Below are 13,822 nucleotides of genomic sequence, written 5' to 3' on the forward strand. Positions count from 1 at the left end.
TGCATTGCTGGGAATCCTTAAAAGGCATTTTGGGAGCAGCCAGGAGACAAATGGGATTAGCTGGGCAGGGAAATTGCAGCCGCAGCGTTTCTGCATTCCCAGCAAGGGGAAACGCGGCTCTGCCGGCTCGGGGATGGGGAGAGCCTCGGGAAACGGAGCGGGATTTGGGCTGGGAATCACGGATGCACCAGTGCGGCTGAGGAATATTTGGAATGAAACACTGGTTTAAATGCCGGAGGGATTCCTGCGCTCAGTGTAAGGGACACAGGGAATTTTGTCCAGGAATTTGGACATCACTTCTCCCATCCCACAGAATTCCCAGGATTCAGTGTGGGAGCCATGGGTGCAGAGATGAGGAATATTTGGAGTCAAACACCAAAAACCTTTCCTGCTTTAAATTCCAGAGAATTTCTGAGCCCATTTTCCGTGTGAGGGACATTGGGAATTTTTTCCAGATGGACCTGGACATCCCCAGTCACTGCTCTCATCCCAGCACAGAATTCCCAGGATTCAGTGTGGGAGCCATGGATGCAGAGATGAGGAATATCTGGGGTAAAACACCAAAACCCTTTCCTGCTTTAAATTCCAGAATCCCCTGGTCTGTGCCAGTGTGTTCCCAGCTGTTTGGGTTTGGATTTCCCAGCTGGCCACGCCATGCCAAGGACATTTGGGGGCTGTCACCATCTCTGGAACGTCAAATTTGCCTCAAATTTATCACAAGGAGCCGAGAACCCGGCCCTGTCCGAGAGAAATGGGGAGTCCTGGAATGGTTCGGGTGGGAAGGGACCCAAAAGCTGATCCCATCCCTCCCCCTCCATTCCAGGGACACCTTCCACTATCCCAGGTTGCTCCTTGGATGATTCCAGGGGTCAATCCACAGCTCCTCCTGGCAAATCCCACTGGTTTCCTTCTGCCATGACCTTTAAAGCCACGGGAATCAGGGAAATCCCACAGCCGGGGCAGTGCCAGCTCCCAGCAGTGACGCTCCGGGGGGATCCCGGGGGTCCCGGGGTGCCCAGGGCCGGCACTGCCCAATCCCACAAAGCTTCCAGGAGCTCCCTGATGGAAAACACGGATTGTGCTGGGGAGCAGAATGGCCTGAAAGAGGAAAGATTAAGATTCAGAGCATGCAGGGATCCAGCTTTTCCCTTTCTCCCTCTTTTTTTGTTGGTTTTTTTTTGGAGGATTGAAGGAGCCGAGGTTTTCCCCGTCCCTCCGAGGGCCCTTGGCAACCCCTGGGAAGCTGCTGGAGCCTGTCCCAGAAGGACTGGAATGCCCAGGGCTGGGCACAGAGGGACCCAGCCCTCCCAAATGTGGTTTCACACTCCCCCGACCCCGTTTCTTCCTCCGAGCAGGATTTATTGGCCCAGCTCTCCAGGAGATGAAGGCTTTTGTGTGGAATTTTATCCCAAACCCTTCCTGCAGCTGCTGCGTGGGCAAAAGAAAAATATAAAAAAAAAAAAAAGAGAGAGAGAGAGGGAGAAAAGGGTCGCAGGGGGGTGGGGGAGAAGAATAAAAAAGACATTGAGAGTGAGGGCTGAAAAGATTTCTTCCCTCTGGAATCAGCTTGTGAGTCACACACAGGGAATGACCAGGGAATATTTCATCCTGCCGGGATGGATCAGCCCAGAGCTGGGCTCTGCATTCGGCATTCCGCGCACACAGGGAGCGGGCAGCGCCTTTAACCCCTTCCTGCCCGCGGCACCGGCCGCTCTGGAACGGGAAAACGCCGGGGAGGCTGGGCCGGGGAGGCGGAAACCCAAAATTCCCCGGGAATCCTCCCCGGGCTCGGCTCCGGCCCGCAGGGAGAGGGGGAGCAGGGAAAGGGAGCTGAGGGGGCTCTGCGGCTGCTGGCCAGGGAGGGAGAGGGGTCTGGGCAGGAATTCCCTGCCCGGGAATTCCCTTCCCCGGTGGGACAGGCTCGGGAGAGCCGAGGGATCGCCAGTGAGGGGATGGAGGGATCCAGGGAGGGATCCAGGGAGGGATCCAGGGAGGGATCCAGGGAGGGATGGATGGATGTGGGGATGGATCCATGGATGTAGGGATAGAGGGATCCATGAATGGCTCCATGGATCGATGGATGGATGGATGGATGGATGGAGGGATGGATCCATGAATGGCTCCATGGACAGATGGAGAGCAGCCTGCTCCTTTCCCTGGATCTGCCTCTTGGATCCCCTGCAAAGCACTGAATCCCAATTTTAAAAACCCAAAGCCGAATTTGAAAAGGTGGCAAGAGAGGAAGGGAAAAATCCGGGGGAAATCTCAGTGCAGGGTGGTGGGACTGAACCTTTACAGGTCCCTTCCAGCCCGACCCATTCCAGGATTCTCCGATCCTTTGCTGGGCTGTGGAAGAGGAGGGAAGCCACGGGGAGCTCCCTCACCTCTGCCAGGACCCAAACCTGCCCCAAACCTCCCCAACCCTCAGCTGAGCTGCAGCCACCTGGGGAAGGGCCCGGTGCCACCGAGGCCCCGAGTTTGCTGCAGGGAGCGGGAGAGGAGCCAAGGAGCCTCGGGAGCCGCCCGGGCAGCGCATCCTGGCGCAGCCTCCCAATTATCCAAAGTGCTCTCCCGAGCCGCAGCCTCATCCATTAGGGCTGCTCTGACTCAGGCACTCCAGACCGGCTCTTCTCCTCCCCTGCCGGGCTGTTCCAGCTGGGAAAAGGGGCACAAGCAGCGGGGAGAGGGGAAAAGCCGAGCCCACCCGGGAAACCCGGATTGCCCAGCCCCAGGCTGGCTGGGCTCGGCCTTAGGGCAAAAGCGGGGCTGGTGCAGCGCCCAGGAAAGCTTGGGGACGTTCTGGGGCGGGCAGGGAGGGCAGTGCCAGGGGCACAGAGCCTGCCCCTGCCACCCTGAGTGCCCACACCCCCGCCCAGGGGATTGCTGAGCCCCTCCGCCCCTGGCTCGGCTGCCAGCCCGCTCCTGCTCCTTTCCTGGAGCCATGAAAGTGCTCTTTGTTAGGCAAGAGCTGGGGAACAGCTGCCGAGGGCTTGTCCAGACACATAATCCCGGCTGGAGAGGCGGGCTGGCAGCGGGGCAGCTCCTCAGCCCGCCCGGGCGGCCGCAGGGGCACCGCTGGCACGGCGGGGCTGGGCAGCCGGGCAGGGTGGCACGGGAGGGGATGTGGGCAGCAGGGAGGCTCCGGGGCCGCAGGAGCTCGGCTCCCGCTCCACGGAAGGATCCCGGCTGCTTCGCCCCCGGCCCTGGGGATGAGGGAGCTGAGGGAGCTTTCGGTGAGGGTGGGGAGGCCTGGAAGAGATTTCCTGGGTAAACTGAGGCTGCCCCATCCCTGGGAGTGTCCAAGAGCACCCTGGGGTGCTGGGGGGTGTCCCTGCCCGTGGGAATGGGGGGATCTTCAAAGCCCCTTGCACCCCAAACCGGTCTGCGGTGGGGAGCAGGATCCTGTCCTGCAGAGCTCTGGGGCCTGGGAGCGACCCCATCCCATTCCCGAAGGAGAATGCTCCCAAATGGAAGGGGCAGAGGTTGGAATGCCGAGGCTCTGATGAAAGGGAAGGAAATCTGCCCAGGCCCAGCTCAAATCAAAGCCCAGCCTGGGACCAGAGCCTTGCCCAGGGTTGCTCCCCGTCCAGTCGGGCAGGGTTGGCTGCCAGCAGCTCCCTGTCCCTGCTGGCCTCGTAACAAACCCTGCTGGAAAGCAGGAGCGCCCCGGGACTCTCCATGGCAAGGGGCTCAGCCTGGGAAAGGCTGGCAGGGCACAAATATCCATTACATTTCTGCTTTTTACAGCAAACGTGGCCAAACCAGGCTGGGCCCTGCACAGAAACCCTCACCTCCCTCTGACATCCTGCTCCACCCCAGCAAAAAACCACTTTAAAGCTGGGCTGGTCCTTCCTGCACTGGTTTTCTCCCAGTTTGGGTGGTCCAGCATGGAGCAGGAGCTGGGGAGGGGGGTGGGAGCAGCACCTCTGCCCCTTCCCCTGCTCCCGGAGTTCTGCCAGAGCCATGGGGATGTTTCAGGATGGGCCAACCCCAGTGCTGGGCCCGGATTTGGGATCAGAAGGGATCAAGCCTGACGTGCCAGAGGGATCCGAGGGAAGAGGCCCCAGAGCAGAGAGGGCAGAGCTCTCTGCAGGTGAAACCCCCTCCCTCGTTTTCATGGAATCAGGGAATGGTTTGGGGTGTGAGAGACCCTCAGGATCACCCCATTGCAGCCCTGCCTTTCCAGGGACACCTCCCATGTCCCAGGTGCTCCAGCCTGGCCTGGGGCACTTCCTGGCATCCAGGAGCAGCATTTTTGGGAAACCTGTTCAGTGCCGCCAGGAACTGACACCTGATCCTATTTTCCTCAGGGCTTTCCCCTTCAGTTCCCTCATCACTCTCCTCCTTCAGCAAGCCCTGGCTCCTGATATCCATTTTTCCTCCCAGAAATTCCCATTTTTCCTCCCAGAAATGCCAACCTAAGTGGATTTCCCTGTGCTACCTCCAGGAGAAAACGTCTCCATCCATCCCCCCGGGGCAAATCGTTCCCACCCGATTCCTCACCCCAGTGAGGGTGGGGCTCAGCCAGTGCCACCTCCATCCTTTCCCTTCCCGCGGCCCTGGAGCCGCCAGGGCGGGATGAGCAGGAGCAGAGAAGGTTCAATTACAGATCAGCAGCGGCTGAGCCAGATTTAATGGAAGGGCTGGCTGGAGCCCCTGGCACAGCAGGGCTGAGTGCCACGAAATCCCACAGAGCTCCAGAAGCGGGGAGCAGCCAGGACGAGAGTGGCTGTCGCTGCCAGTCCCTGGGAAAAGGATGGAGCCCGCAGTGCAGCGGGAAATTGGGGATTCGGGATGAGTAACGGAGGTGCTGGCACAGGCCGAGGAGAGGAAAAGGAATCAGGAGGGTGAGGCAGGCCCAGCCTCCCTCTGCTCCCCTGCAGGATTCACAGAATTCCGGGAGGAACCCCAGAGCCCATCTCGGCAGGGCCATCCCAGGGCACAGGAGGGTGCCCAGGTGGCTCTGGGACATCCCCACCCCTCTGGAACATCCTCATCTCTCTGGAACATCCCAATCCCTCAGGAACATCCCAATCCCTCAGGAACATCCCTCTGGAACATCCCCACCCCTCAGGAACATCCCAATCCCTCAGGAACATCCCTCTGGAACATCTTCATCCCTCTGGAACATCCCAATCCCTCAGGAACATCCCTCTGGAACATCCCCACCCCTCAGGAAAATCCCAATCCCTCTGGAACATCCTCATCCCTCTGGACCATCCCTCTGGACCATCCACCCCTCTCAGGGCCCGGGCCCTGCCCAGGGCAGCTCTGCTCCTGCCCAGAGGGAATTTCCTGTCCCCCCCAGGCTTTTCCCGCTGTGATTTCGGGTTCCTCCTGTCCCCGGGCACACCTGGAGGGGTCTCTGCCCTCCTTGCCGGGGTCATTCCAGCAGGGCACAGCAGGATTCATGGAATGGGAGAGCTCGGCAGGGACTGCAGCGGCTCTGGGCTCTGCTCCAGGCGCTCCGCGGGCCCAGCCTGAGGGACACGGACCCAGATCCTCCTGGAAGGGTGGAGGGGAAGGTCCTGCCCACGGCAGGGGCTGGGCTGGGATTGAAGGTCCTTTCCAGCCCATCCAGACCATTCTGGAATTCCCAGCTGAGGATTTCCAGGGCAGGGGCTGGGGTGGGATGGGATTGAAGGTCCTTTCCAGCCCATCCAGACCACTCTGGAATTCCCAGCTGAGGATTTCCAGGGCAGGGGCTGGGGTGGGATGGGATTGAAGGTCCTTTCCAGCCCATCCAGACCACTCTGGAATTCCAGCTGAGGATTTCCATGGCAGGGGCTGGGGTGGGGTGGGATTGAAGGTCCTTTCCAACCCAGACCATTCTGGAATTCCAGCTGAGGATTTCCATGGCAGGGGCTGGGGTGGGGCGGGATTGAAGGTCCTTTCCAGCCCAGACCACTCTGGAATTCCAGCTGAGGATTTCCATGGCAGGGGCTGGGGTGGGGTGGGATTGAAGGTCCTTTCCAGCCCATCCAGACCACTCTGGAATTCCCAGCTGAGCTTTCCCACGGCAGGACACGCTGGATTTGCTGACACCAGCAGTGGGATGCAAACCTCCAGACTCCTCTGCTCCCGCCTGGCTCCCTGCAATGCCAAAGGAATTCTTTCAGGAGATACGACCCCAAGGAAAAACTCCAGAGAAGTTTCACACCAATTCCTCCCTTCTTGGCGAGAAGTGAGGAAAAGTTGGGAAGGAGCTGGGCGGGAAATCCCAAAAATTCACAAACTGGGGGAAACATCCACACGGACTGGGAGGAACATCCACACGGACTGGGAGGAACATCCACCCAAACTGGGAGGAACATCCACACGGACTGGGAGGAACATCCACACGGACTGGGAGGAACATCCTGCGCCAGGTTCCTCTTCCCAGCCTTTCCCCGGCGCCGCAGCAGCAAACGCGAGAGGAAAGTGGCCTCTGGTGGATGGAAACCGCGCTGCAGATCCATGAAAAGCGCAGGAAAACTGGGAAGGGAAGAAGCTGTGGGGCAGCAGAGGGTCCCCAGGAAGGCGGGTGGGGACAGCGCGGGGACACCCGGGTGGCACTCGGCTCCTGCCACCAAGCAGGGATGTGAGCAGGGAATTTGGGCACGGCCGGGCATCTCCCTCCCCATCCCCGAGCTGCAGGAGGGGCGAGGGAGGACATCCCTGCTCCGGCAGGTCCACGGGATAACCGCAGGGTCACGGAGTGGGGGTTAGGATCAGCCAGAGGAAGGGAATCTCGCCCTGAGCTTTTTCAACAGGGGTGTTAAATTGGATTTATTTATGCCTTCATTTGGGTCCCTTGCCTTTGGAATCTTCCCCTCCACGTGCCGCAGGCATCTGCAGAGCACATGGAGCAGGAATTGCACAGGAGCAGGAACTGCACAGGAGCAGGAACTGCACAGGAGCACACGGGGCAGGAATTGCACAGGAGAACATGGGGCAGGAACTGCACAGGAGCAGGAATTGCACAGGAGCAGGAATTGCACAGGAGCCACGACGCTGCCACCACCCCCGGCTGCTCCGAGCCCGCCTCGGACCCTGCCAGGGATGGAAAGTGTCCATCCAGGGTTGTTCCCAGCCTGGAGCAGAAATCCAGGGGCTGATCCTCCTAGGGCTGGGAATCGTGGAGTTATTCCCATCCAGCCCAGTCTGAGGCTGCAAACCAGGGCTAGAACCCCTGGCTTTCCCTCCTAGGATGGGAATAACCCCTGGATTTCCCTCTTGGGATGGGAATAACCTGAATTTCTCCTCCAGGATGGGAACAACCCCCGAGGACCCTCAGCTGCCTCCTGTCCCACCGGGATCCCCGGGACGAGTCCCGTGGGCGCGGCAGAGGCCGGAGCAGCTCCTGCCCCCGCACGCCGCATTCCCGCAGAATTCCCGCAGAATTCCCGCAGAATTCCCGCAGAATTCCCGCAGAATTCCCGCAGAATTCCCGCCGCGTTCCCGCCGCGTTCCCGCACTCCCTTCTCCCGCTTTTCATCCGCCTTTCCTGGGCTGAATCCCCAATAAATCATGCAGAGCCCACCCCCGCCAGCCGCTAATTAGCATGCTTAATGAGGCCGCGACAATCAGAGCTGTCAGCCAGGCCCTCCAGCGTCCCGGGGCTGTTTTTGTCCCCAGCTCGATCCCCTCCGTGGCGGGTGGGAGGGGAAGGGGCGGCTCTGTTTTCCCTGGGGCCACCAAAGTGCCACCAAAGTGCCACCAGAAGCGTCCTCGAGCCCGGCGTTTCACTGTGGCACGGCTCAGAGCTCCATCCCCGCGTTTTTCCATGGAATTCCTGGATAATCCAAGCAGGGCCGGCTGCTGCGCCCCGGTGGTGGCCCCGGTGGTGCCCCGGTGGTGGCCCATGGTGGCCCCGGTGGTGGCCCGATGATGGCTCCAATGGTGGGCCCGGTGGTGGCCCGGTGGTGGCCCCGGTGGTGGCCCATGGTGGCCCGGTGGTGCCCCGGTGGTGGCCCCGGTGGTGGCCCGATGATGGCTCCAATGGTGGCCCCATGGTGGCCACGGTGGTGCCCCGGTGGTGGCCCCGGTGGTGCCCCATGGTGTCCCCGGTGGTGCCCCATGGTGGCCCCGGTGGTGCCCCATGGTGGCCCCGGTGGTGGCCCCGGTGGTGGCTCCAATGGTGGCCCCGGTGGTGGCTCCAATGGTGGCCCCGGTGATGCCCCGTGGTGGCCCCGGTGATGCCCCGGTGGTACCCCATGGTGGCCCCGGTGATGCCCCGGTGATGGCTCCAATGGTGGCCCCGTGGTGGCCCTGGTGATGCCCCGGTGGTGGCCCGGTGGCCGCTGTCCCCGGTGGTGCCCCGGTGGTTCCCCCGGTGGTGCCCCGGTGGTTCCCCCGGTGGTGCCCCGGTGGTGCCCCGGTGGTGGCCCGGTGGCCGCTGGCCCCGCCGGCCCCAAGGAGCGGCGGGAGCGGCCGTGTTCGAGGTTTGTGCTCCAGCGGAGGGAAAAGGCCCCCGAGGAAGGTGCACGAATTTTGGGGGGATCCGCGGTGCCCGCTGAGGGCCCGGCCGCGGAGCGAGCGCTCATCAGGCGGCGGCAAGGGGAACTTTTTAATTGGGAGGTTCCTCATTCAGCGCCCGGGGCTCACGCGGAGGCAGGGCCTTTCCGAGCGGGAATCCTAAAAAAAAATAAAATAAAACCCCCTCTGGTTCCTGCTCTGAATGGCGAGGGGTTTCATCCCCAGCAGAAGGGAAAAGTGATGCCCGTTTTTAAAATTCATTTCTTCAATAACCAAAAAAAAAAAAAAAAGGGGGGGAGGGGAAGAAAATTAAAAAAAAAAAAATAGGGAAAAAGGGGGAATAAAAGGTAGAAAAGAAAAAAAAAGAAAAAAGGGGGGAAAGGGGGAGAAGGGGGGAAAAAGGGGGGGAAGAGGGGGAAAAGGGGGAGGAAAGGGGGGGAAAGGGAGGGAATTAATTAAATGTTAATTAAGTGTGATTTACTGAGCTTTTTTCCCCCCCAAGTGCCACTGAGTTGGTTTGAAGGCCCGGGTGGGTTTGGCTTTTTTTCCCAGGTTCCTGAAAACGCGGGAGGCTCCAGAGGCTGTGGATGCGTCCTGAAATGAGAATTAGGGATGGGTGAAGGCAGCAGATTCCCCAATTCCCAAATTCCCAGCCGGGCCCTGCCCTCCCCAGCACGGACAGCTCAGGAATTCTCGGGGGTCCCTGCTGGAGCTGCCAAATCCCCTCTGACCCCAGAACGGGAATTTGGGGGGCACCAATGCATTCGGGGGTTCCCAAACCCACCCTGCCCGGGGGACCCCACGGGATCCAAACCCCTCCGTGCCCCCAAAGCTCCACCCCGCTAATTAATGCACCAGGCCCAATTAGCACAGGCACAGCACCTGATGAGCCCCGCGCAATTAATTCATGTTTGATCGCTCAGTTAGGCCGCGCTTGTGTGAGCTCGTTAGGGCCACCTCGCCATCACACCTGGGCGCCCAATTAATTTATGCGTGGTCGCCCGATTAATTTATGCATGACCGCCCAATTAATGTATGCATGAGCGCCTAATGACGTCAATTAATTTATGCATGAATGCCCAATGGCAGCACGCATGAGCCCGCAACTATTTCGTGCATGGGCACCCAATTAATGTATGCATGGGCGCAAAATTAATTTATTCATGTCGGCTAATTAATTTGTGCGTGAGAGCCAATTAATGGATGCACGGGCGCCCAGTTCCTTCACATATTCCCCCACCGAGACTGGGAAGTTTTGCTAGCCCAAAGCCGGCCCGTGGTGGCCACCGAGGGGCTCCTGGAAGGGGCTCGGGAGGCGGGATGGGATTTTTGGGGAAAAAAACGGAGTTGAAGAGCACGTGGGAAGGAAACGAGGTGGATAAATCCGAAATTTAAAACTGCAGAACACGAGAGGGTGGAGGAGGGAAATTCAGAGCAGAGGACGGGATAGAGCCGAGAATTCCCAAATATTCTCCTTTAAAGGAGGAAATTCCAGGCTGGGCTCGTCTTTCCCAGCTTGGAACAAAGGTGGTGAGGGGAGGAAGGAGAAGGAGCAGGGAATGGGGGAACTGGGAATGGGGGAACTGGAATGGGGGAACTGGGAATGGGGCAGGGAATGGGGGAACTGGGAATGGGGAATGGGGACAGGGCCCATGAAACCCCACGGAGGAGAGGGAAGGGGTGGGGACAGCCACAAAGAGGAAAAGCCTGATTATCCCTCTTATTTACCGGGAATTCTGTTATTCCTGCACTTCCCAGCCCCAGCGGGTTTTTCTCAGGGTCTCAAGCTGCCCATTTAGCAGCGGGAAGGGTCCAATTAAAGGCAAGACAAAGGAGGAGCCCAGCCTGGCTTAATTGCGATGGGTTTCAGGCTAATGAGGATCAGGTTCAATCCGGGGAGGGGCCGAAGGCACCACAGCCCCTTCCCGCCGGCCCCGGGCCTGCAGAATTCCCCCTTTCCCTGCTGGCTGCAGGCGAACTCCGGGATTTGCCCATCCCGGGATTTGCCCATCCCGGGATTTGCCCGTCCCGGAGCTGTGCCCGGCAGGGAAGGGGTAGCGGGGCATTTCCAGCTCCTCCTGCTCCCTGTCCTGCTCCTGGGGTCTCCTCCGGGGAGTTTCGGCTTTGCTCCAGGGGCTGGGAACAACCTGGGGAGGGAAGGTTGGAAAACACCTCCAAGACCAGCGAATCCAAACATTCCCTAGCGCTGAACCACATCCCCAAATTCAGAAGGATTTTTACACTTCCAGGGGTGGCGATTCCACCGCTGCCCTGAGCAGCTCCAAAGCCTTGCAGTGAAAAGCTTTTCTCTGTAAAATCCAAACCAAACTTCCCTTGAGGCCTCTTTCTTCCAGCCCCACATCACCTCCCGGGGTTTCTCCTCTTGGTCTGGTTCCCATCACTGCAGCACCAAATCCGGCTGCATCCCCATTCCTGGATCCATCCCTATCCCCGTTCCCGGCTGCATCCCCATTCCCGGCTCGATCCCTGATCCCATTTCCATCCCTGATCCCATTTCCATCCCCATCCCGGCTCCATCCCCATCCCGAGCCCCGGCACCGCGCGGGGGCACTCGCAGCCCGGCCGCGCCGCCGGAGCGGCCCCGTGACTGCTCCGGGATTGGCCTGGAATGGCCCCGGGACTGCTCCGGGATTGGCCTGGAATGGCCCCGGGATTGGCCCTGGGACTGCTCCGGGATTGGCCTGGAATGGCCCCGGGACTGCTCCGGGATTGGCCTGGAATGGCCCCGGGATGGCTCCAGGACTGCTCCGGGATTGGCCTGGAATGGCCCCGGGACTGCTCCGGGATTGGCCTGGAATGGCCCCGGGACTGATCCGGGATGGCCCCGGGACTGCCCCGGGATTGCTCCGGGATTGGCCCCGGGACTGATCCGGGATTGGCCCCGGGATGGCCCCGGGACTGATCCGGGATGGCCCCGGGATGGCCCCGGGACTGATCCGGGATGGCCCCGGGATTGCTCTGGGATTGGCCCCGGGATGGCCCCGGGACTGCTCCGGGATTGGCCCGGGACGGCCCCGGGACTGCTCCGGGACGGGGCAGCCCCGCAGGGCCCAGGCCGGCCACAGAGCCCCGGGAAGGAGCTGTGCCCTTCCCCGGTAATCCCCGGTTCCCGCTGGCCGGGCCGGGCGGGGCCGCTGAGGCTCCTCCGTTCCCAACAGCGCTGGGGAGGGGCGGCTGCAGATCCCACCGGGAACGTGCCCGGGAGCCCGGCGGGAGCTCCTCGCTGATCCCAGCGAGGCTCCTGCTCCGGCCGCGGCTCCCGGCTGAAGGGCAGAACGCTGATTGCTCGTGATTCCTTCCTGCAGCTGCCAGGTCCTGCCAGGTCCTGCAGGAGCAGCCCCAGAGCTGCTCGGAGCTCATCCCACTCCTGCCCCCACCCTCATCCTCAGGGAATTCTCCAGGGTCCAGCTCTCCACACTGAGGTTTTAGGGATCAGTTGGACCCATACTGAGGTTTTAGGGATCAGCTGGATCCACACTGAGGTTTCAGGGATCAGCTGGATCCTGGCGCGCTTTGGGGGCCGGGAGGCAGCTGCCCCGGGAGAGGCAGCACACGAGATTTTCCATTTTCTCCTGTGAATGACGAGCCTCCAATAAACAAAGCCTGGAAAATCTGGGAGTGGGAGCGCAGGTATCCCATGGTTTGAGTCAGCAGAGGTGGGAGCAGGTGGCAAACCCGATTTATCATCTCCCGAGGGGGGAATTCTGGCCGTGACTGACGGGCAGGTCCTCGCTGTCACCGTCGCTGTCACCGTCGCTGTCACCGTCGCTGTCACCGCCGCTGTCTCCGCAGCCCTCGCTCCCTCCCTCGCTCCCGGCGGGCTCTCTCCGCCTCTCCCCGCATTAATCATCCCCAGGATGCTGCCCACGCCTCTGCCGGCTGCGGGTCGTGCGCGTCTCATCCCACCCACCCTCCGCGGCTCCGGTCACGTTCCAGCCTCGGGCAGAGCCGCGTGGGGCTGCGGGACCCGGCTGCTCCCCACGCCCCGCGGCCCCGGAGCCTCCCCGGGGCTGCTGCGGGCGGGACGGGGCCAGCGCGGCCCGGGGACAGCGGTGGCACCGGGGACACCGGGGGCAGGAGCCAGCCCGGCCCGGGGACAGCGGGGACAGCGGTGGCACCGGGGGCAGGAACCGGGTGGGACAGGGCCAGCGCGGCCCGGGGGACAGCGGGGGCACCGGGGGCACCGGGGACAGGAGCCTCTGTCGGTGCTGAAATTCAGGTGGAGCACCCACGGGTGGCACAAAATCCACGTCACACTCCGTGTGGTGGAACCATGCGGTGGTTTGGGCTGGAAGGACCTTCAAGCCACCCATGGCAGGGACACCTTCCAGCAGCCCAGGAGGTGCCAGAGGAGCCCGGGCTGCTCCTGCTGGGTCACCTCCCCGCTCCGAGGTCACTCTGTGCCCCCAGCACTGCCACCATCCCCCACCTGGGCAAACCCCAGGCTCAGGGGACACCCCGAGGCTCAGGGGACCCCAGACCCGGATCGGGGGACACCCCGAGCCCCATCCTCACGCGGGGCTGTTCCCCTCTGCGGTGGGAGCTGGAAAATGGGATTAAAGGCGGTGATTTGTCTTTCCGCGCAGAGGAGAGAACAAGGACAAGGGCTGAGCCCCGCGGATGTCAGAGCACACTCTGCCCCCGGGGGGCCGGGATGATCCCCCATCCAGCCCTCCCAGCCCCGCACAAGCCACCCCTGGGCTCCGAGGGCTTCTGGAGCTCTGCCCTGAGCTGCATCCCAGCGTGGTCCCACCGGGAAGGGGATCCTGGACAAGGAGTCCCAGCGCTGCCGGCACTGCCTCCTCCAGCTCAGGGGGAAGGCCGTAGGGATAAAAATATCCTGGAAGTGGGAGAAAATCCTGATTTTCAGACCCAGACTCCAGAGCTGCCTCGGGGCTGAGTGGTGCCAAGGTGCAGTTCCAGAAAATCTGCGTTTGGATCCCAACCCTGCGGCCCGGGCTGTGCTTGGGACAACCTGAGGGAAGTTCTGACGGGGAAAACACTTTCATCACACCCCTGATCCCAAATCCTTCTCCTGGCCTCTTCATCTGGCCGGGAGACAGGGCCAGCAGCGTTCCCAAGCACTCGGGAGGCCTGGAAAATGTCTCTTTCCAAGGGGGGAATCGGGCTTTGCATTAAAAGCCAGCCAGGAGCTGCGAGAGGGCAAGAAAAGAAGATGAACGAGGTGCAGGTGCTGGCTGGGATCCCCTGGAATGAGCTGCTCCGAGTCCCCGGCTCCTCTCACCAGCCTGTGTGCTTTCCCCACTGGTTTTTATAGCAGGGAATTTTAATTTTTTTTTTCCTTTTTTTCTTCTTTTTTGGAAGCGTGTGGCTCGTGCTGGGA

General features: G+C 61.3%; 1 long non-coding RNA gene across 1 annotated transcript; it reads right to left on the minus strand.

The window, feature by feature from the left end:
• Positions 1-8,062: 8,062 nt before the first annotated feature.
• On the minus strand, positions 8,063-11,086 carry LOC146765658 (uncharacterized). The gene is made up of 3 exons (XR_014949752.1): positions 10,186-11,086; positions 8,939-9,051; positions 8,063-8,616 (listed from the first exon to the last, which is right to left on the minus strand). It is a non-coding gene; the product is annotated as an uncharacterized LOC146765658 (long non-coding RNA).
• Between the last annotated feature and the right edge of the window lie 2,736 nt (positions 11,087-13,822).

The sequence above is a fragment of the Lonchura striata genome, chromosome 21 (assembly GCF_050655825.1).
Source record: "Lonchura striata isolate lonStrDom1 chromosome 21, ASM5065582v1, whole genome shotgun sequence".
Classification (NCBI taxonomy): Eukaryota; Metazoa; Chordata; class Aves; order Passeriformes; family Estrildidae; genus Lonchura; species Lonchura striata.